Source organism: Euprymna scolopes, chromosome 32, assembly GCF_053919585.1.
Source record: "Euprymna scolopes isolate OS-2025 chromosome 32, ASM5391958v1, whole genome shotgun sequence".
NCBI lineage: Eukaryota > Metazoa > Mollusca > Cephalopoda > Sepiida > Sepiolidae > Euprymna > Euprymna scolopes.
In genome coordinates, this window is record NC_136513.1 from 41,858,103 (window position 1) to 41,882,360 (window position 24,258).

Genomic DNA, 24,258 nt, shown 5'->3' on the forward strand with positions numbered 1-24,258 from the left:
CAGGTGCTCGAAATTGGCTACTATGTATGAACCTCAACTTTAAAACATTTAATATCTGTCCGTCTATCCACTGCTTGTAACGTGGTTTATTTCTGTGTATATCTAAAACTCTACCGAATTTCCGTCAGTTTAATACAGCAGCCCGAGGCTACTGCTCAGTTAACTACAACATGTTCGTTCTTGATCCAATAATAACGAATTCTTGTCGATCCGAACTTATAAACGATTATATTTTGCCTACTTTCAACCATTGTTTCCAACTTTCTAGGTGTTGTCAAACCATCCCCCTAACAATTCATTAAACTTTATCCTCGAGTGGCATTTAATCCTTGATAAACGAATGGAGACAAGGCTTAGAAAAAAAACGTTTGAACAAAGAGACGGATTCCTATGCCTTTCTCGCCACGTTTCCTTTTTGACGTTCTGACTGTGATATCTTATCCTGTAAATGTATACTTACCCTTCCATTTTTTCGTGAAAATATGTTATAACGTTTACACGCGAAAATGTAATCGTTGATATTTAAGTAGCTCTCTTAATTATAGAACAATAAAACCTGTTCTATAAAGGCCAGATCTATATGCGTATCTATGTTCGTGTACTTAGCTAAAACTTAAAAACGACAAAGCGAACACCCACGATGTTAGTATATTCTTTATTAGCGTTGCGTTGAATGGATAATATTAAAAATAATTAGAAAAAACACTTCAGTCTTTAAAGCTCAACTGGACTGGATTCCGTCACAACTAGTAACGTTTTTAGAGTTATACACACACACACACACACACATATATATATATATATATATATATATATACATAAAATTACCTGTGTGTATACAGGGTTACCCCCCCCCAAAAAAAAACAGAGGACATTCAATTGTTTTTCTGAGCATTTTACAGGCAACGGAGAAAAAAAGGCCAAATAACCTAGTGTTTTGATGTGATGTTTTGAATATAATTAACTAATTATGACCAAAGTTTCATTTCATTCGAACAAAACACTAAGAAACCGGGTTTAATTAGAGTTGGGGCCCGTTTTTGAGGGTCACCCTGTATATGTATAACTTAATAAATGGGATGGACGTAGGAGAAAAATAGGCCTGTGAAGACGGAGAGGGGGAGAGAGGTTGGAGAATCAGAGTAAGATAGAGAAAGGTAGGGAGATAGAAGAAATATGTAACACTTCTGTCCAGGGCAATATCGGAGTAACTCTACTTGAAAAATATAAACGAGACGTAAAACAAAAAAAAAAAAAGAAAACGAAAGAAAAATTAACAATTCCTTAATAGACATGGAAAAACGTCGATATTTTAAAAGGAAAGTCGTTGTAGAATGGCACATTTGTATCTCAAAACTATTCAACTGAATCCAAACGGTTAACACAGTTAGACGTTTCCAAATACTTTAATAAAAATAACAAATAAGAAGACTGAAATCAGGGCAAAGTAACGTCAGAGAAATGAAAGTCTAAAGGCAATGGCGAGCTGATTAAAAGGGAAACAAAAACAAAGTAAAGGCACGAAAAAAACCTCTTAAGATGGGAATAAGAAGCGGCTTTCTCGGAAAATACTCAGGAAAATTGAATAAGAAAGCAAGCGTTTTAACAGTTGCCGCCGACATGATTCGTAGGGGCGTTATCGGATGAGGTTAATGTAAAAAGCAGACGACAAGACGAGACCTGTTGGATTAAATGAGAATGGCGTTCTATAGTAAAATGGCCGCTGAGACTTGGCAGGCTACAAACATGGAAACAGAAGGGCGAAATTGAAAACGAGTAATTAAAAAAGACAAGTGCGAGGAGAAGAGGAGTCATTTATTAGGTCGGACCAAAATAAATGGCCAAATCCTTCTTCTTTTATATCTTTTTTGCGCTTCTATACATTAGTGGTTCCTAATCTCGGCCGTGGTGGATTCGCCCACCTAAGCGCCTGGCGGCCCGTGCACAATTTCTGTAAAGATGTAACTAGAAACAAAAAGGTTTTGGGTCAAGTTATTTTCTGTTTAAACATTGATCTCGCATCAGTCGATTCGGATTCTTAAGGCTGGATCAACTTTCTATCTGCTCTAGATTTGAGTAAGTGTATTCTCTCTAACGTTGAGTTGTCTAGTGGTTAACGTCTTCTTCTATTATGAATAGATCCTGGATATGACCTTAAAATATATCCGATGGTGAGACCCCAGCTTTCGGGCTTTGGGGAGTGTAGGTCCACCCTTCAATTGCCATTGCTTCCCGGCCCACTCTGACTCAGAGTGGTAGTACCTGTTAGAGTCCGAATTATTGGTTAAATAGAAACCGACTTGAAAAAAACAAACAAATATATTGCATTAAAAATTGTTCTTCGAAATCACTGAATTCGGCATTAAATAACCTAGAAAAGGTTGATATGCCGTAAAACAAAAACAACCTATCAACCAACTATTATAGATGTGTGTATAATGGTTATGTATAATGTCGAGATACTAAACGGTCTATAGACAGAACTGATAAACATATATTACATTTGTGCTTGACAAAGAACTACATTACTTGAGCCACAATTATTTTCGTTTTCTCGTTTTACATTTATTATAGTTGCGGGGTGTATGTTCCGAGGTAGCACGCTGTTTACTTCTCCACAATGGCATATGTTCAATTACCCAGTACAGTGGTTTTATTACTGCTATTCGTATGTCTCTTCCCCAGGACTAACTGACCTAACTGTTTATTTCCTACAGGTAATCTAAAACACACTTCCTTTTCTGGCGCCACTCCCTGCGTAGCATCAAAAAAGTCATCTGTTTTTCTTTAATCCATTTTGCTTATCCATTTGCTTTGTCCTTAATTCCAAAATCTGACCGTGATTTTTTTTTAATAAGAACATACTTATCAAAATCCATCAAGTTACATTCCTGGAATTTTTTTTTGTAAATATTTCACCTGTAAACATTTATTTTGCTTTGATTACATACCTTCTGACATTTTACTTTTACAATTAAAATAATCGACTATTATAATACAATGTAACATATCTACGAAACTGTATTTCCCATGGTCGTTCTTGTGATCATAAACTATTTAACAAAAATACAGGGGTGAATATAAAATACTAATGATTTGCCACACATGACATCACAAGATGGCGGGCAAGCCAAAACGGGAGATAAATTCTTTCATATTTAAACTATGACTTTCTCATAATATTTGGCAGTACCAGGATATATTTTAGTCTTTGCGTCATAGACGGCCCCGGGCGTCCACTAACATCCTCGCACCAACCGCCACCAGTTAGCAATGTCGAAATACAACTCGATAATAAGTGATGGATATTTGGATTAATAAAAAAAATACTATGAGATGAGCTGGAACTGATTAGTGGAAAGTGCTTTCATATTCAAAATTACAAACTCGACAAGCGTACTTTACAAGTTAGATGAAAGTGACTATGCTGAAGTCAAAGGAGCAGGATTTGAATATTAGCATATACAGCCCAAGAAATGTATTTGTGAATTAAATAACATAAACAATATCCCGTCCAATAATCCACACAGTAACCACTTATTCTTTATAAATATTTACATTGCTTTCATATCTATTTCTAGTCCGCCCTTGTCATTCTGTGTAGTAATCTATCGATCTAAACCTAGGACTCCTTCCTCCCATTTCTCTTACTTAATATATCTTTCTGATTGGTTAAAACTATAAGATCTCACACGTTTCCTTATTATTCATTTAGATATTCAAAGATATTTTTAAGTTGCCTGGCGAAGATTTGTTGCTTTAACCAATCATCTGTTCGAAAGATAAGCATGTCTAGTGTCGCGGCCATGTACATTTGTCTACACAAATAAAAATATATCTTGCTCTTCTTTTATTGAGCACTCTTAATAACCTTGTAAAATTCACGAGTTTTCTCTTAAATACCTATAACTTGATATATATATATATATATATATATATATATATATATATATATATATATATATATATATATATATATATACTAGCATTTCAGCCCTGCGTTGGCCAGGTGTTTGGATGCGTATTTGGAGTAAAAAAAAAGTTGTAGCTCGAACTCGTACCGCGAAGGAGGAAAAGAACGTTGAAAAAACCTGACTACTTTGCTGTTACGACCATTATTTTTTTTATTATCGTATCTTTCTGTTAAGTTACATTCGACTCGAATTTTAAAGTAACGCCCTCCTCCTACCCCCACATACCCCCTTCCCCCTCCATTTATCCCTATGCCCTCAGCCACACAAGAAATGAACTTCCCAGACCCTCCCCCACAGGGTCCTTAAACTCCAAAATTAAAACATCACCGACATACCAAGCACCCTCTCCCACCTTTCTCCCTTGTTCCCTTCCTCCTTTTTTCGCTCTTCTCGCACCCCTCCCATAACATCATTCACCCTTCCATCCCATCATAACGAACATTTCTGTAAAAGTCTGAGGAAGCTACAGACGGCAAAAAAAAAAACGACCGGGTAGCTGAAGCAATAATGTAACTTAACAGAAAGATATGGTAATAAAAAATAAAACGTATATATAATATATATATATATGTATATATATGCCCGTGTGTGTATGTGTGTGCGTGTTTATTGTTTTGGTAAAATATTTTTTTTAGTTATATTTTACTCTTTGTGTAAGCTCAACATATTCGCAGAATAATGACAGTTTGTTTCTGCATTATAAAACGGATCTCTTAAAAAAAGTAATGAAACTTTAAGATGCTAGAGGAGCTGTTTTGCAAGAAAAATGAGTAGTTTAATCTAGGAATATAACGATACTGTTATTCCATAAATATATATATATATATACATATATATATATATATATATATATATATATATATATGTATGTATATATCCGTCTAAATTTTGTTTTTTGGGGGGGCAGTGATATTCATATTAAAAACCTTTTTTCTATTTATTTAGAAAGAAAATACGACGGTGTTATATATGGATCGTGGAATTGCATTCATCTGCAAAAGATTTAACTAATTTGCATATCTTTTAAACATTCATTTTAATTAATTTTCTAGTTTTTTTTTTTTCAGTTTTCCTATGGGATGGCCATTTTTAGTTTACTATTAGTTGTAATTATATTCATGCAGATATTCTACATAATTTAAACATGCGTAATATTTATGTAAAAAGGTTATAGTAAATACAAACCTCTCTTGATATATATGCATATATGTGTTCGTATATATATATTTGTTTAAAACATTTTGCCTACCAAACTCGTCTTTTAGCTGTTTTCCTGATTATTTTATTTACGGCCGCAGGTTAAAAAAAGCGCTAATTAAAAAAAAAAATTATTTACTCTGTAAATGTAATCTGATAAGAAACTTTATATATAGGGTATTCGAACCCCTGTGAAACTTTATAATTGAGTTTTAACCGGGAAAAACCATGGCAAAAGTGTGAAAATTAAAAAAATGAAATTTGCCAGGTGAAGGTTGAACGAAGGCATTACGAATACGTCATAGGTATTTGTTTATGTCATAATTCTTAGCCTTGCAGGAACCAGGTCTTCATAGGTCAGTCATTAACGTCAAAGGAACGAGTAATTCGTAAGCTAAACGTTTTTCTTTCGATTTTCGTTGATGGAGCACGAGGCATTTATTTGTGAATTTGTTAATTAATTAATTTATTCATTTATTTATTTATGAATTTATGAATTCATTAATTTATTTATTTATTAATTAATTTATTTATTTATTTGTTCCTTTATTTATTAATTAATTAACTTATTTATTAATTAATTTATTTATTTACGAATTTATTTATTTATTCATGAATTTATTTATTTATTAATTAATTAATTTATTATGTAATTACTTTATTTATTAATTTATTTATTTATTTATTTATTACTTTTTAAATCATTACTATACTTATGGTCTAATATAACAAAATAATAAATGTGCAGTCATCACCAACCCTATTCAGTGTTTAACCGGCATCCTCTGAAGGAGAAAGTTTCTTGGGAGTATGAAATTCACAAGCGGTCCCTAGTTGCATGTATATCCCCATTAGGGGAGATGACGACCTTAGGTTTTTGCAACTTTTTGCAGGGAGGTGTCGACCTCCTCCTACATACAGAACCTGGGCTTTCCAAATTGGTCACGCATTTTAGTAATGACCATGCTCAACGTTGCTTAACTTCGGTGATCTGACGGGGACCGGTGTGTCAACGTGATTATGCCGTATAATAATAAATACGAAATCCTCATTAATCCAAATATCATATTTAAGAGTATTTTACGATTGTGCAATGTCGGGCAGCCTGCTCTCGGCTCTCCCTCAACTATGTATATCTCTCTTTTACCCTCCCCTCTTGGTTTTTTAAGATCGTTTCTTACTCTCTTTTAACTCTTATTTATCTATTTAATCTTTCTCTCTTTTCCCCTTACCAGCCGTTTTCCTGAATTTATTTGATATCTTCATTTCAACCCCCTCTTTTTTGTTGATTCGTTATTTGACAAAAGCAACGTTGCATATATTTACTTCTTCACAACTTGATTATTTTTCTTGTAGCTCCATTTTACTTTGGACATTATAATTTCTATTCATGTTTCTCATGTTCTACAAATCCATCTTCAAAAAAAAAAACCGTTTTATCATCGCTCCAATTTGATTTTTAACAAATCCTTTCTTTTTAACGTTTTCCATTTCTTGCTTCCTCTATACCCTTGAATCCTTTAAAACTGTCTGAAACTGTTAAATGACATTTTTGATATGAATATGATTAACTTCATATTATTTGTGTTCTGTGATTCATTAACCTGCAAAATTTATTGTATATTTTGCAAACATTTTGATGAGAAGACGTGCATTCCTCGAAACTCCATGGAGTAAGGGTTTTCTTGTTTTATTTGTATTCTTTGTCGAAAAATTAATATTTTGTACACCTTCCTTATAAGTTTATAAGATTTTTTGAAAGAAAATTTGAATAAATTTTCTATATCAAGATGTATATTTATATTATGTATGTATGTATGTATGTATGTATGTTTATATATATATATGTATGTATGTATGTATTTATTTTATGTCAGGTATTTTCACATGCTACTGGTACCATGTAACCCAGTACTACTTGCCTCATGGTCGGGTCACCGGAGACTAAACTGGTGTCCCCACTAAACTTGTTGGGGAGGAGGGTGGTTAGTCTCCCTGAAGGATTACAAACGAGACCTTCCAAAGGGCGAATGAACCCTTTTTCGGGGTCAACAGCCAACTAGCACCGTGTGTTTTGTTGTGTATGTATGTGCGTGTTGGGGTGGAAAGGACTCCTGTAATCCGTGGTGAAGGCAACCTTTCTAGGAGAAGTAAATCTCTGATTTAAAAAAAACATAAAGCAGGAGACCAGTACCCGCATTAAGCTGGTCTGCAGTTTAACTTTTTGCTGGCTATCTTGATCTTGCTTGTTGCTGGATCTCAACATTTTGAACCGAGAGAGAGACTTAGCTGTCGTACAAAGCTAAGACTCTGTAACATCATCTGTGTATAGATATTTTCTCAGGCATTTATCTATAAATGTGTCCTGTGGCAATGGAAAAGTTGTGACGCGTGAAGGCTTGAAATAATGGAAGCATGTAATAATTGATCTCAATGACCATCTTCAGCGTCATGCCTGCTTGAGCATGTGAATTCACCGGTAGGACTAAAAAGAAAGTCATTTTTGGGCTCATGAACTTTAAGTGTCTGAGAGAGTGGCACTCGTCTGACAAGACGTTGCAATCATCATGTATGTATGTATGTATGTATGTATGTATGTGTATGTGTGTATGTTGATGTAGACATGAATATATATATAATTATTATTTACTATAATAATTAAATACCTATATATATACATATATAAATATATCTATCTATCTATCTATCTATCTATATATATATATATATATATATATATATATATATATATATAGGTTTAATGATTAAAAGTTAAGAATTTATTGTTTGAAACAAGGACTATGTTCCTTGTTTCAAACAATAAATTCATAACTTAAATATATGTGTATATATTTTAATCTACAGAATTTAACTTTAATCATTAAACCTATATATTGCTCTATTCTTATATATTGAACTTTACCTTTTTGTGCTAGGATGGGCCTGAAAGTATTACCTCAATGTAATATCTGACAGTGGAAGTCACTTGATCTCTAATTTGAGACTTATCTTATTATATATATATATATATATATATATATATATATATATATATATATATATATGCGTGTGTGTGTCCCTCTGTGTGCGTGTTTGTGCGTGTGTATTTGCGTTGAGTTTGTAGGAAGGTTCCTGTACATTGGCATGCTGTAGTTTAGTAAATAATAAATAATAAAATCATGCAATAGATTAGTAAATAAAATAAAGCGATTTTTGCTTAATTTGATCGAATAAATCGACCGATTTTCTTAAATTTGATTTTAAGTAGTAAAGATTTTCATTTAAAAAATAATGAGTCATCAACGTCATCAACATTCTCCATTCGTTCGCGAAACTAAACAGATGCGTGGGGTCTCGACCTGGCTTCTACAGCAGACATTGAAACAGACTACTGGAAGTAATATCATGTATGAGTTTTACCTCATTGTTAAAGCACATGTTTATTCAATTCGTATTAGCCTTGTAAAGTAATAATTAAATCTATAGTGATACGAATGTGTATTAGCAAAAATAAGTAACAGAAGTACACGTCGTGATTCCACCGATCGCTACCCAATAATGCGTTAAATTGGACTGCACTAATAGCCTTGGTAATTCCATTCTATGTACATCATCTTATACCATAATAGCTTACGACTTGTTTTACCGACAAGCTGACGACACCAAACGCCGTGTGCTGTGGATTTCCCCTGCATCCTTATAGTTCTTTTTCCAGCCGTGTTGTTGTTTATATACTGGTGAATGTCGATAAGGACGCATGAGTAAACTACTAAAAGAATAAAACAAAATATAACACAAAAAACAGACCCTGATGCCTCACATGTCTGTTGTTTTGACCCTGTGGGTATGCATGCTTAGCTTTAAAATACGTCATGTCGAGGTTCGGTTTATTTGTTGGCGTCAATATATCTTGATCTCCGAAAGTTTTTCCAATCAAGCCTAATCCACGACGTGATTCCAACTGTCGTCAAAATCCAACTGTACTCTCAACCTTGACTGTCATAAAGTCCAAACTCTCGATTGTCGTAAAAGCTCACTGACTGTCGTTAAGTCCAGCCTTGTCGTCCCTGTTGTTTCTATTTTTGTCGTACATTATTTCACTTCCTTTCGTTATAAAATAAAACATATCTATTGTTCAGCCCTTTCGATACTGTACGTCGTTACACCCGAATTTAAATCTACGGTTACCTTTCTTTGTATATATTTAGAACAAGTCTCTGCCCATTGTCTAATGAGAAATCTATTTCCTCCATTACTTGTTTTCCTGATTATTTTATTTACGACCGACTCAGAATTTTTTTTTTATTTACTCTCTAATCATGGAACGAAGCATGTGTATATCACTGAGGCTACTGTAAATTATTGTTTCTTATTGTTAAAATAGTGTTCATTCAATTGTGATTACTGTTTGTGTTGATTATATGCAAACTTTATTTTGATATTGCGTGATGATTTAAAACCAGCCGTTAATCTAATTACTAATAGTTAATGACATTTCGTACATACTAAATATTTAACAGACTGATTAGAAAACATCTTAGAAACAATATAAAATATAAATAACACAGGTAAAGCGTTCCGTCTCCGTTGGGGAAGTATTAGATGAACCTTCACAATGAACCTAGGTATTACAAGACTAACTATTTATCTGTACGTCTAATTGTCTTCGCATGAAGATCGCAGGTAAATATAAGGTCACTTTAAAACAATGGTTTTTATCACTGATTTCTCTGTGTCTTTTCCTATTGAATAAAAACATTTTATAGACTAAACAACGGTGTCCGAGTGATTGCATCCACGAATTATGAAGAATAATGGATGTATCTTAGTTTATTCACGCCTCTATAAATGCAAACAAGAGAGAGTGCGCCAACGCGATTATTATTAGGGAATGTAGATTCGAAATTTACGTGTAAGACGAAGAAGCGTAGAATTGATAAAAATCATTCTTTTTTTTTCTTTGTTCGTTCAACCATTTCTACTTCTCTCGTTTTTACTTCTCTCATGGCAGTTGGCTGTCAGTGTTTTTAGTCGCGTGCAAGCGACTTTATCAGTCACTCCGTCGGTCAGTCCGTAACACTTTTGTGCTTGGCCTTTTTCGTTAAGATCAAAGTTAATATATGTAGTTCTTAGCTTTTTAATCTTTTCTTTGCCTTTTGGCCACGATCAAAGTGTAGTATCTGTTCTTACTACATGCTCTACTTATGCTCGTAACTTTGTGATATAAAGTGGAGAATCACTTTTCTGTATTAATTTAATGTAAAATGATCACCCACTTTACAACCAGTCAGTCTCAAACCCATTCAAGTTATTCTCCAGATCATCCAAGTTGTTTTTGAAGGATTCCAGTTATTTTTAAGCATTCAAGTCATTCTAAAAGTCATTCAATTCATCCTTAAGTTCATTAAAGTCATTCTAAATCATTTACTTTTTATTTATTAAGTCATTTCAGCCCATTTTCGGTAATTTTAGTTTATCTTTAAGAACTTCATGTCAATCCTACATTCACGCATTCATTCATTACACGAGAGTATGCGACTAATGGCTATCGGCCTTGTTAAATCGAGATCTGTTGCTGACGAAATTTAAAAAGCAAATTGCTACTTTTTTTTCTGTTCTCCATTTCATTGGGTTTTGCTTTTTTCATTACTTTTAAAGCAATTACTTTTTCACAGTAATGTATGCACTCAAACATTTCCCAACCAGTAATAATCGTTTCAAAATGCAAAAGCAAATGTATGTCAAAATAACAGGACAATGCGGACAGAAACTTTTATGAGTTGCTCAACTGAAATATTTCCCTGAAAGAGATCTTCCGGATGACACCGGCGACGCGCTATGACTCGCACCACCAAAAAAGCCGATCTAAAGACATAATATCCCACGCAGAAATTCTTTTAGTCCTGCGTCTATATCTCCATTAGATTAAACCACCCAAAAGAAAAACTCATACAAATGTAGATGCAACGGAACTTTGAAAAAATGTGTACTTCTTATTTAGGATCTTTAAAACTTCTTCACAAAGTTTGTTTTTTAAAGTATATTTTACATTTCTATGAAACTGTTTATGCAAATGTATTTTGGGTGTGAATTCATATTTCCCGTTTCATGTCAAAATTCCCGTCGTTGAGTCATCACTTTCTGTTACGTTTTTATCATTTATTTTCATTCGCTAAATTAAGTATATGTATATTTGTTTACACTTTTTACCCCTAATCAAGGGTTACTGCCTATTGGTCGTAAAGGAACGCTATTCGGTTTATATCTAACAGGAAATTTGAAGAGTTGAGCAGCGAATTTTCATATATTCAACAATCTGAAGGAAGAAACTATTTGAGTTGGAGTTTTTTCGGCGTCTTAATGTGTACATCGACGGGAAACAAATGCAAAACACATTCTATTAAACCATTCGTAAAGCAGGAATAGTTTTTATTACATTTTCATCCCGAACAAGACACAGTGCCACTTTGATGTAAGGGGGGTACTATCAGCTGCATAAGTTGAAGGGGCACTATGTAGTGAGTTCAGCAGTAGTATGCCTGTTCACATTACACTTTAACTTCGTCATGTCAATACAGTTGGGATAGAATATTGTGGCGATGAAACCAAGGTTGGAGTTTTAATAATAATGGCGAACTTATTAGATTTGAGAATTTTGTCGGGGCTTTATCTAAGAGGGGAAAACAAGCGAGAGAAGCACGATTTCAAATATTGCAACAATACACCATGCATGGCTGAATGGGGCTTCGATGAGTAGAGGTACTCTAAAGTATGAGTAATTTTCTCTTACGGTAGATAGATCCCACCGCCTGCGCAGTAGTGTTGGCAAGGTCTTCAGTGTATTTGTACCAAATCAAATTCTATGTGAATGCCGAGCCTAGTGACTTTGAACAAAGATCTCTCAAACAAGGTGGGAATATTGATGACAATCGGTGACTAAGAAGTTTTTTTTTTGTAATTGTTAAAGGAAAGCAGCATAATTGTAAGGGGTGTATTTGGAACTATTCAAAAAGATTACTCCTTCACAAATAAACTATATGTGACCAACAGCTATACAACAATTGGTGACCCCGATTTTCTTAGTAATTGTCTGTATTTTTGAGAGGAGGTGTTTTCATTTATTGAGATTGTCGGACTGACTTCCTCATTTTGGTTGTTATAGTCACGATGTTTCGGCCGTTTTGCCCTCCAGCCTTCATCAGGTGTTTTGTATCGGACAGGGGAATCGTTTGTTAGGAGTCTCGAACACAACCCTTTATTATTACTACGGGGGTACCGTGTTCGGACTCCATCTAGGCTCTGGGACATAGTTGCTGATTAAAACAGAGAATCCGCAACTATGTCCCAGAGCCTAGATGGAGTCCGAACACGGTACCCCCATAATAATAATAAAAGGTTGGGTTCGAGACTCCTAACAAACGGTTCCCCAGTTCGATACAAAACACCTGATGAAGGCCGGAGGGCAAAACGGCCGAAATGTTGTGACTATAGCAACCAAGATGAAGAAGTCAGTCCGAAAATCCCGATTTTCTTGATTAACTAAACATTAATAATGTTACCGATTGCATTATTAATGCGTAAAAAACAACTATCAGGGAAACCTTACGTTGCCTAATCTACAAATTTTTGACACTCCCATATTTTAATGTCATCCCAATCGATTGATTGCATGCTCTAGTTGGGGACTCATCGCGGTGCACTGGGAATAAGCTTCCCGTAGTGACTTACGCCATAATACACTGTTGTCTATATTGCACCGTAGAGACCTTAGTGTTGATTTTTCAAAATTATTTTTTTTTTAAAATGTCTTTCGTTTAAGTTTAAAATGTAAAACTCAAGTGTTATGCTTAAGATTTCTAAACAGAAACACTCGTTTTGAACGCGTCCCTGTCATATCAAAGTAAATTTTATATGCTTGACTAAACTGCTTACTGCGATCAAAATGTCTTGAATTTAAGTTTAGAATGAAAAAGTCAAGTATCATGGTGCTATTGTGCTATAAATAGTGGCGTTCCTGTCGAAGAGGCCCTGCTGTATCAATGAAATTACTGGTGATTGTATATGCCGGGCCGTTCGGTGTTACATAGGGTTACCATTGAAGTTATCACTAGGGTTATCATAGAGGGGCACCAAATTGACGTTTGGTGTATAACATAAAAGGGGAGGACCATAATTGTATTTGTTGTCATGGAATGATTATTATTAGAATGAAAGGAGATTATGCGTGTCATAAAAGAATTCCGTATGCGTATGATCGTCTAGTTTCATATGCGGGTGTGTGTGTGTGTTACATGCATTTTCTCTGACATACCTTACTTCATGTGCCGTCGATGTTGATCCATCTGGAATTCATCTTCTCTTGGAGGGAGACTGGTGCCTGTTAGACGAAGATTTATCACTCCAAGACGATGAATTGGTTTTATAGTTTTTTTTTTATTTTCCTTCCAGATCTCGACACAGAATATGAAAGTGAATCTTGCTTGCTTTGAACACGTCAGCGTCCCCCACCCCCAGTGAAGGGGAGGGAACAGCTATTAAGCCGTCCGTCTTCTTCAAAATCCAAATCCAGTCTCACAGATCTAGCCAACCTGACCACGTCACTCATACGTAATCTGGTCAGCTGACCCTCGGTTCTGGTAAACGTGTCTACACTCCACGTTTACTCATCTTTCTCTCTCTCTCTCTCTCTTTCTCTCTCTCAATCCATTCTGTAACACGGGTTGTGCGGTCATACACTTCTCCAATGTACTTGTGATGTTAGACTTTGTAAGGCGTTAGTTTGTTTAAAATCGACTCTTCTTACTTTCATCGGATTATTTCTATAGTAGAGTATCGATACTTAACGAAGGCATTCTTATATAGCAACACTAATAATACCTTTGTGCGAAATTTCATACAAATCATTTTCGAGTCTCTAGGGGACACAGTCTCTCACATACACGCACAAATACACAATACAAAGTTTCTTTTATATAATTAAAGAGATAATTAGTATTATAAACATGTAAAAAGAAAACAACAGCTTCTTCTAATTAATTTTGCTCATGCGAAATTGTGCGAGGCAAACAGAAAAACAATGTGTCGACTGTTCTTTATCATTTTTTTTTTCAGAAATTTTAATATGATTGGTAAAAAAAATATGTTGGTGAAATGTTTAAAAAATGCTTTGTTCTTAATAGCAAAATACAACAGACGTGTAATATTTTCGTATAAAAATAAACGAGAAAATGCCAAATAATATGCAATTAGTCGACGTCAAACATTAAAAATATATACACAAAGTAAAAACAAACGCAATTTTGTAAAATAAAAAAAAAACAGTTTTGCAGGAAGTTGCACGAGACAAGTCATCTACGCATGCGCGTAACAAAGAAAAAGAATCAAATATAAAACCACTATAAAAGTGACTAATGATACATTTTTTCTACTTTGACAGAAGTGGATTTAATTCAGCCTAATGTGCAAAAAATGTAAATTATTTTTCAATTGAAAAAACAAAAAAAAAAGCCATACATCCAAAAATAATAGCGGAAAAGTGAAACTAACATTGATTCATCGATTACGTTCACAGTCAAGAGGATAGTAAGGTTAGTGTGGGTTACCCGACTTTTGACTTCGGCCGCGTGCCGCTAGGTGGCGCGTATGTCGGCTTTATTAAGATGCAAAGTAGGAAATGGAAAGAGCAGAAAATATAGGCTGGCAAATATCAAAGTATCGATAAAAGTTTTCAATGTTTTGTGGGTTTCTGTTTTTTTTCTCCAATTTCGACGAATTACATTACATTGATCTAACAGTTTACGTTTAAACATACTACTACTAATACTACTATTACTACTGCTACTGCTACTATTACTACTACTACTACTACTACTACAATTATTATTATTATTAATAATAATAATAACTACCGGGACCTGTGGAAATCCCACAGCATCATTTTTCATATTGTTGCTGGCCATTCTGTGGGCGTTCTGTTCAGCATGAATGAAGGCACAATCATATTATTCTAGCCCTTTAATTAGAACTGTATCGCCCCCTTACTAAAATAATAACTGTGATATATTTCCTGGGCTGATTATTTCATTACAAACACACCGGTCAATTAACTCACATTTCATCATTTTTTATTTTAATTATTGAATATATTACTATGTTGGACAATAATTTATGGTAATTTTAACACACATTATCGCCTCTCTCCTTACCAAAATAAAAAAATTGATATATTGTATGGGGTGATTATTTCATAAAAAAACACAACTATAAATTAACGCACATTTCATCATTTTTCACAATTCTTGGATATGGCACAAATTTCGACAATACTGTTTCATCATTTAAACATACCATATCGCACCCCTTACTAAAATAATAACTTTGATATATCGTCTAGGCAGATTATTTCATTACAAACACACCAATTAATTAACACACATATAATCATTTTTCATAATTCTTGGATTTGTTACTAATTTCGACAATATTTTTTATAAGTTAAACACACCGTATAGCTTCCACCCTTAATAAATAATAAGTTTGATATATTGTCTGGGCTGATTTTTAATTACAACACACCAATCAATTAACTCACATTTCATCGTTTTTCATAATTCTTGGATATGTTAATCATTTCGAAAATCATTTTCCGTAATTTAAACCATCCTTATCGTCCTCTCTTACTAACATAATAACTTTGATATACTGTCTGGGCTGATTATTTTATTACACACACACCAATTAATGTACTCACATTTCATCATTTTTCGTAATTCTTGGATATGTTACTATTTCGACAATATTATTTTCATAATATTATTTTTCCTTCCCTCCAACCAACATTGTTACACAATATCAGAAGGTGAGGAAAATAAACTAATAAAACTGGACCATTAAAACTATCTAATCAGCTTCCTGGACAATCCTCGGTAGGATCGCCTTAGGAAGTTACGTGTAAGCTAAAAAAAATCCCAAGCAAGAAGGAATGCCCGGGAAGAGTGAACCTAGAGATCAACAGGAGATGCTACATACGAATAGACCAAAGACTACCACATACACAAGAGTTCAGAGTCCGCCGAACTAATTTTCGAAGATGGATCATTAACTGGTATGTGTGGCGTTGACCAATTAGCATAGTGTTTGATAGCGGGGAATTAAATTATCGATAAATGGTTGTTTGAGCTGAACTGAAACAATGACGTGGACATATCGACATGTTGTTTTGAGGGGATAAAAAAATACTTGTACATGATGACGTTTCAAACGACGAAAGGAGACAATGTTCCATCGATGGAGGATTAGACAACTAAGTTTTGATGATGAAGAAGAATAGAGTATATAAAAAAATCTATATAATAAGCCGAGCTTGTAAACATTTGATAGTCCGCGAAACATTAAACATGGCAGTAACAACTGGGGACATTTCACAGCCATGCTTCTGCGGAAGATGACCGGACACAAAGTTGTATTTCATATAACATTTATTCAAAAACCATATCAAATGTCAGAGATTACAACGTTTTGACTTTACATTTTGATCTTGACTTCACCGGCTTCCACCGTGTCTTCTCTCTGACTTCGACAAACTTCCTCGGCTGCCCTCTCCCATTACCTGTTAAGTTCTTTTCACTAACGTCCATGTATATTAAAACTATTTCTATTTTGATTACGTCATATGAATTTCCACAAAGAACCCTAGCAACCGCCATCTGTATCATGCATCTATGTATTATTATTAACACACATTCCTTTGACTGCAAACATATTTGTTTTTATTTATCTACATTTCGTACTTGTTATTTTTCATTGAATCTAGTTAAGTTAAATTCCTAAAACGTCATTTAACCATATTTATCCTTGAATTGCCCTTTTCTCTTAAACGCAAATAGCATTCGATCTACACAAATTATAATAAACAATAATAAAATAATAATAATAAGAAGAAGAAGAACACCAATAATAATAATAATAATAATAATAATAATAATAATAATAATAATAATAAAATAATTAGAAGAAGAACAAGAAGAACATCAATAATAATAATAATAATAATAATAATAATTATAATGATAATAATAATAACAATAATACAGACTTATAAGGTCCTTGAACACTCAAGACCTGATATAATTTTTCTAAAAAAAAACAAGAGAACTTGCTCAATCATTGACGTAGCCTGGCCTTTCGATACCAGAGTGCAAGAGAAAGAACATGAAAAAAACAAATAAATATTAACATCTAAAATGGGAATTAATTAGACTCTGGAAATGTAAACAAGTCAAGGCGATTCCCGTTGTGATAAGAAAGTTTGGGACCATAACAAAAGCCACCACAAATGGCTTAATCAGATTGACAATCTTACAAAAGGATTGCCTATTTAGAACGTTGAAAGTGTTAAGGTATAGCTTGAATGTTTAAAAAATAGTAAACAAAATAAAAATATAAAAATAAAAATTTAAACAAAATTAAAAAAAAACATCATAAAGTTAAGAATGTTATGAAAAAATTATAATATATCAATACCTCGAACTGAATTACAGCCAAGGTGAACCCCATTGTAATTGAAAGGCTTGGGAACATGACAAAAAACACCACCATAAATAGCTTAATCAGATTGATAAAACAATTTCTTCTACAATTTTACAAAAGGCTTGCCTGTTGGGAGCGGCGATTGTGGTTATACAGCTTGAATGTCTAAAGTCAAAGGCATTGACCTGATGTTTAAGAAAGAAAATCCAACAAAAACACCCAAAAGGTTGAGACTACTTTAATAATAATAATAATAATAATAATAATAATAATAATAATAATAATAATAATAATAATAATCGTTTTGCTCAGATAATTCGGCAATACCCCGGGAGCGTTAATATGCAAACATGAAATAATATGTTTCCTCTAGAATAATATCAGATTAACGAATTCTACAAAGCATATTGGGGGGTCATCTTATTTCATAAACGAACCGAAAATAAAAAAAATTAAATGTGCATTCATAACAATTAGATCAATGTTTTCCTATAAATTTAGATTCTATAGTGTAAGCATAGACATAGATATCCGTAATAAACTGATACCATTAGATCAAAATGTTCTCTCTACCGGGTTTTGAATAAGTCCTGTTGCATTGTAGATTTTCCTATTCAAATTAAGCCTGGTACGTCATTTTGGGTAGAATTAAACAAATTTCGTTACACAATAATTTATTAGCATAAAAGGCATCATATCATTCAATGTGGCCACCTTTGGCGGCAATGACACGTTCCAACCGAGGTCGGAAACTCTTACAGGCCTTCCTGACGTAGTCCTTCTTCATTGACGCCCATGCTCGGTTCACATAGGCTTTCAGCTCATTTGTGTTACTGTGGCGGGTCTTACAGGCCCTTGCCTCTATATGCGCCCACACACTGAAATCAAGGGGGTTCAAATCTGGCGACTGTGGAGGCCAAAAGTCTTTGGGCCAGAAGCTCATGTTAGTCTCTAATCAGTTCTGCGCAATTTTGGCGGTGTGTGCGGGTGCGCCGTCCTGCTGGAACACGTAATCTGCTTTCTTGGCAATCTTTTTAACCCATGGAAGAACTTTAATTTCCAAAATGTCTTTGTAAACAGCGGAGGTTAGCCTGTATCCCTGTTCAAACCACACCGGGGGCATCTTCTCCCCATTGGATGCTACGACCCCAAGCATCATGACAGATGCTGGATGCTTGGTGGTTGACACTCTCTTGTGGTTAGAGACATCATTCCCAAAGCTTACGACCCGGTCGTTCTGCCTGTTGAAGACTGGATCGACAGTGAATGTTTTCTTATCGGAGAAAATGAGGATAAGATTCCCGTGGCTCTTTAAGTCATTCAACAGGCGGGTGCTCATCTCCAGACGTTTATGAATCATTGCAGCACTCAAGAGGGGTTTCTTGGAACGTCTTGACCACCCTGGACACTGTGGATACAGAAATCTACATCTTTTGTGCCAGTCTTGTCATTTTCAGCTCAGGGTCATTTTAAAAAGCCTTTTTTATGGTTCCACGCCTAATTTTTTGAGGCCTTCCTGATCCAGGTCGATCCTTGAGGGTCTCCGAGTTATTCAGAGGTTGGGCAACACGATAGACAGCCATTCTACTGACGTTTAGTAGCTTTGCAATGTCAGTTTGTTTGCGACCCGCGCGCAGCAAAACGGAGATTTCATTTCTTTTTCCTTCCATTGGGTTGTACTCATAATTTAGGATTTTCTCAGGAGTCAATATTGTATCTGCAATATATAAGTATTAATTAGACGTACTCAAATGTTAGTTATAATCAATAATAATACATGAATTTATAAAAATAAAAATGTAAAAGGACTTATTCAAAACCCGGTATAAGAAAAGATCAATAATAAGTTCTGCGTGAAAGTATGGATCAAAACCTTCTTCTTAAAAGATATATATTTTTATTCGTAAAAGATGAGATCAAAACTGTGCATTGCAAGTAGTATCATAAAAGCCTTCAGCCTAAAACGTAGATCAAATTATTCAGCCGATAGATAACCATCTTAAAACATTAAATGGGTATACAAAATTCATCCGACAGTAACAGACCAAAACTCTCTGCGGGTATCATGGATCAAAGATGTCAGGTTAAAAAACGATCCAAAGATCAGATAATGTCTTTTAACATGAAAGAGCAGAGTGAATAAAGATCTTTGTCTATGGGGAGATACAGATCATTTGATTAAATGGATTGAGCAATCTGTTTAAATATGTAGATAGCAATTTAAACACTAAAAGAGTGTATTAATATGTTCTATGCAAACGACTGGATCGCATATTCTACAGAAAAATGTTGATGAAAGTATGTGAAGTTGTCAGGTTTAATCAAGCACTAAAACTTTATATCATATGAAGCGGGTGTAGTTTACAATGAGACCATTGTCAGCACGTTCATCTTTATCAAAGTTTTTAAAATGGAGCATTATTTGGTGATATATATATATATATATATATATATATATATATATATATATAATACGTATAAATACGTTTGAAGGCAAAAACTGCAAAGCGAATTTTCTTTTTAAATGAACGAGTGTTTATTTTTTTCAGAAATATATTTCGGAGTAAAACTCCTTTCTCAATCTTTTTTTCTCTTTTTCTTCGACATGATGTAGAGTGGAAGATAGTTCGATGAAGAGTCCACGTGATGTTGTTAACTGCAGGGTTTTATGAAGCCAGATAGATGACGCGTGATCGCGCATTTTGAAAAGCTGGTTAGATTTTTTTGTTCATATCCGTTAGAAGCGCTGAGTGAAATTTGAAGAATGAAATACGTATAAATACGTTTGAAGCCAAAAACTACAACGCGAATATTTTTAATAAAATAAACGAGTGTTTATATTTTAAGAAATATATTTCGGAGTGAGACTCCTTTGTCAATATTTTTTTCTCTTTTTCTTCGACATGATGTACAGTGGGAGATAGTTCGATGAAGCGCTGACTGAAATTTAAGAATAAAATACGTATACTGGCTTCAATGTATTTCTTAAAAAATAAACACTCGTTTATTTTATAAAATAATTCGCGTTGCAGTTTTTGGCTTCAAACGTGTTTATACATATTTTATTCTTCAAATTCCATTCAGCGCTTCTAATGGATATAAACAAACAAAAAAAAATTACCCATATATATATATATATATATATATATATATATATAAGGATAGGTATATGTTATAAGGAAATAAAATATATTTCCACAGAAATATAAATACACGCACGCACACACATATATATACATGTATATATATATATATGTGTGTGTGTATATGTGTGTGTGTGTGTAGTCAGTCATATAAGTACTGTTTCGTTGTATCACAACCTAGCAGTGCGGCTAAACTGGAACTATTCCATAGCCAAGTATTGACCCTACAACCATCGCGTAGATAGTTGGTAGTTCTACTAATCGGCCTATGAGATCGGTGCTCGGAAATGAACCCAACAAAGGTCCATTTAAATAAACACACGCTCACTTTTAATTGTTTTGGCAAGAGGAATTATCTAGATGTGTGATGGACAAACCGAATCTTTTCTAGATATTGATAAAAATACTAGAACGTAACATCTAGGAATTTTTGCATGATATAAAACCACAACGAAGAATAGAACATATGAAGTAACTTTAAAATCATTTAAACTAATAAATATCGGAAAAAAACTCACTTATTGCACGCAAACGAGTTATTGAGGCAAAAGAAAATTGGAAGCAATTGGAATTTAAAAAAAAAACAAAAAAACTTTGAAAACGATAAGAAATATAAAAGCCCCAAAATTTTGATACTCTGTATATATTATATCTAAATATAAGTTAGATATCAATGTTTCTTATTTTAAATAACCCTTAGATGTTGATAGGCCGGTAAACACAACCAATTACGCACCCACTATTCCAACCAATCAAGTATTATTACTTCTTTTCAGAAGTCCTGGTCGAACTAGAAAATCAATGATTTTAATAATCGGAATATTTGTCTATATCGATGTGTTTTCATCTTGCAGGTACTCCATTAAAACGAACACAAACTATCTAAGAGAAATAAGGTAAGTTCTTATATTTATTCTCATTTTATGTTATTAGATGTGCTTATACTTATTTGAAGGAATTGTTTTAATTATCTGAATACGCAATTTTAATCGAAACACGATGTTACATTGCGGATTAGTTAATGATTTTTAAGTAAAACATATTATGGCTATATTTGAAACATTTCTAGTGTATTAGCTCGTTTAAAGAATGTTCAACCTTTGCATTTACTTTTACGTTAGTGATTTCGATTCGAATAGCAGCGCACTTTTTACGGTAAGGTTTACATCGATGGCGACAATTGTAATAAACTTAATTGATAATAAGAAATATACATTAGTCTTCCCAAATCAAGGGCGTGTTTTGCTGTTGGTTAGATGTAATTTAATTATTAATGAGATAATTTTTTCGACTTCTTACTTCATGTTTATCTAGTTTAATACCCGAAATCGCCATGAAGTGACACATTAATATAACCATATGTGAATAATGAATTAACAGTTTCCATAGCGCGATCACACACACACACACAAATATATATATATATATATATATATATATATATATATATATAATATATTTATTATATATATTTTATAACTTACTAACTAGCTCTACCTACGTATTGAGCACTTTTGAAGTAAATACTTACAGTTTACGCATAAATTTATACTTTCGTATATTAATTTATGTGAGTAACTGAAGTAGTTATATATATATATATATATATATATATATACGTATATATATATATATATGTATATATATATATATATATTAACAGTTCAGGCCCGATTTTCTCAGAAACTATATACTGTTCATAACTTCATGTGCATATGTATATATCTAACATTTCAAGTATTTAGATCCAAAATTGGCGGAGGAGTTTAGTATAGTCTGGAAAAGTCAACTCTTCCAACTTTGACCTCTTGGCAGCCCAATTATCGCCCAAACTGATTAAAAAGATTGCTGCATGTCTGAATACCCTTTATGTTAATTTTTAAATGTTTAGAATCAAAATTTGCTGCATAGTTTGCTAGAGACCATACAGATCGAATCTTTGGAACATTGGCCCCTAGGTAGCAAGATTTTTTATCAAAAACCGATTAAAAAACTTGCCCTATGTCTGAATTTACTTTATGTAAAATTTCAAATGTTTAGACCAAAAATTGCTGAGAAGTAAATCTTTTAAAATTTGACCAAATTTTGACCCCTTAAGTTTTTTTTTTTGAGAGGGGGGACTCAAATCAAATGAAAAAGTTTTATCCATGTCAAAGCAACCTACATCTAATATGTCAAGTATTATGACTCAAAAGTAGGAGGGGAGTTCGGTGGAGTTTTCAGCCAATTTTTTGGCCGAAAACCAATTAAAAATATTTTTCAAAACTTCAATACCTCTATGCCAAAATGTAGACTGAAAATTGACAGAGTAATTTTATAGGGAAATGTACATACACAGACAGACACACAGAAAATGTCGCTTTTATACACACACACACATACGAAAGGTGTGCAATAAGTAATGCCCCTGACCACTTCCAGTTGTCTGAGATAGCTGAAATTTTGCATCTGCAATGATTTATATCCCTACGGGTTATGTGGCAAATTACAGCTCTGAACTAATCGTGATTTCTGTTTTACAGGTGTTTGAACTGAGGCAGGTGTGAAATGGAGCCTGTTGAATGTCAAGCAATGATCCGGTGTTTTTATTTGAAAGGACGACACCACAGGAGACTTTTGACGAAATGAAAGAAACATGGTGATAATGCCCCATCATATGACCTTGTAAAGCGCTGGAATCGTAAATTCAAACATGGCCGGAAGTATGTGGAAACAGCTCCCAGACCTTGTTGGTTCCATTCTGCCATTGATGAGGCATCTGTCCGTCAATTTGAGGCTGCCATCTTGGAAAATTGGCGCATTACTACTCGCCAAATAGCCCAAGATGTCAAGATTAGTACAAGGTCTGTAGAAACTATAATTCATGACATATGCATAAGGTGTCGCGTGCTCGAAGATGAATTTGGAGATGTGCCAAGAAGATGAGTCAATTTTTTTCAAAAGACTGATTACACAGGATGAAACCTGGGTCCATCACTATGATCCGGAGATCAAAACCCAAGCAATGCAGTGGAAGCACTTGGACTCACCACCTCCAAAGAAGGCAAGGGTGCAAATCTCCGCTGGTAAGGTCATGCTCACAGTCTTCTGGGACCGGGACGGAGTAGTGATGACAGACTTTCTGGCAAAGGGTAGTACAATTACAGGAGCCTATTATGCTTCACTTTGGAGGAAATTAAGGGAAGCTATCAAAATCAAGAGGCGAGGAAAGATCAGCAAAGGTACCCTCCCCCTGCAGGACAACACACGGTCCACAACTCGCATGTCTCCAGATTAGAAGCACAGGCGTGTGGTTATGAAATCCTTCCCAATCCTCCCTACTCTCCTGACCTTGTACCCTCTGACTTTCACCTCATCCCATCCATGAAGTTGTTTTTGAAAGGAAAGCGTTTCCCAGCTGATGAAGCCTTGCTTTC

At 34.1% G+C, this 24,258-nt stretch overlaps 1 long non-coding RNA gene and 1 pseudogene across 2 annotated transcripts in view; both read left to right on the forward strand.

Moving 5' to 3' along the window:
* LOC145256305 (uncharacterized) overlaps window positions 1–24,258 on the forward strand; it is a 607,467-nt gene that overhangs the window by 447,882 nt on the left and 135,327 nt on the right. For both annotated transcript variants that reach the window (XR_013863968.1, XR_013863969.1), the window contains exon 3: window positions 21,697–21,738. This is a non-coding gene — a long non-coding RNA (uncharacterized LOC145256305). The remainder of the gene's footprint in view (window positions 1–21,696; window positions 21,739–24,258) is intronic.
* LOC145256629 (U2 spliceosomal RNA) lies at window positions 10,312–10,448 on the forward strand (annotated as a pseudogene).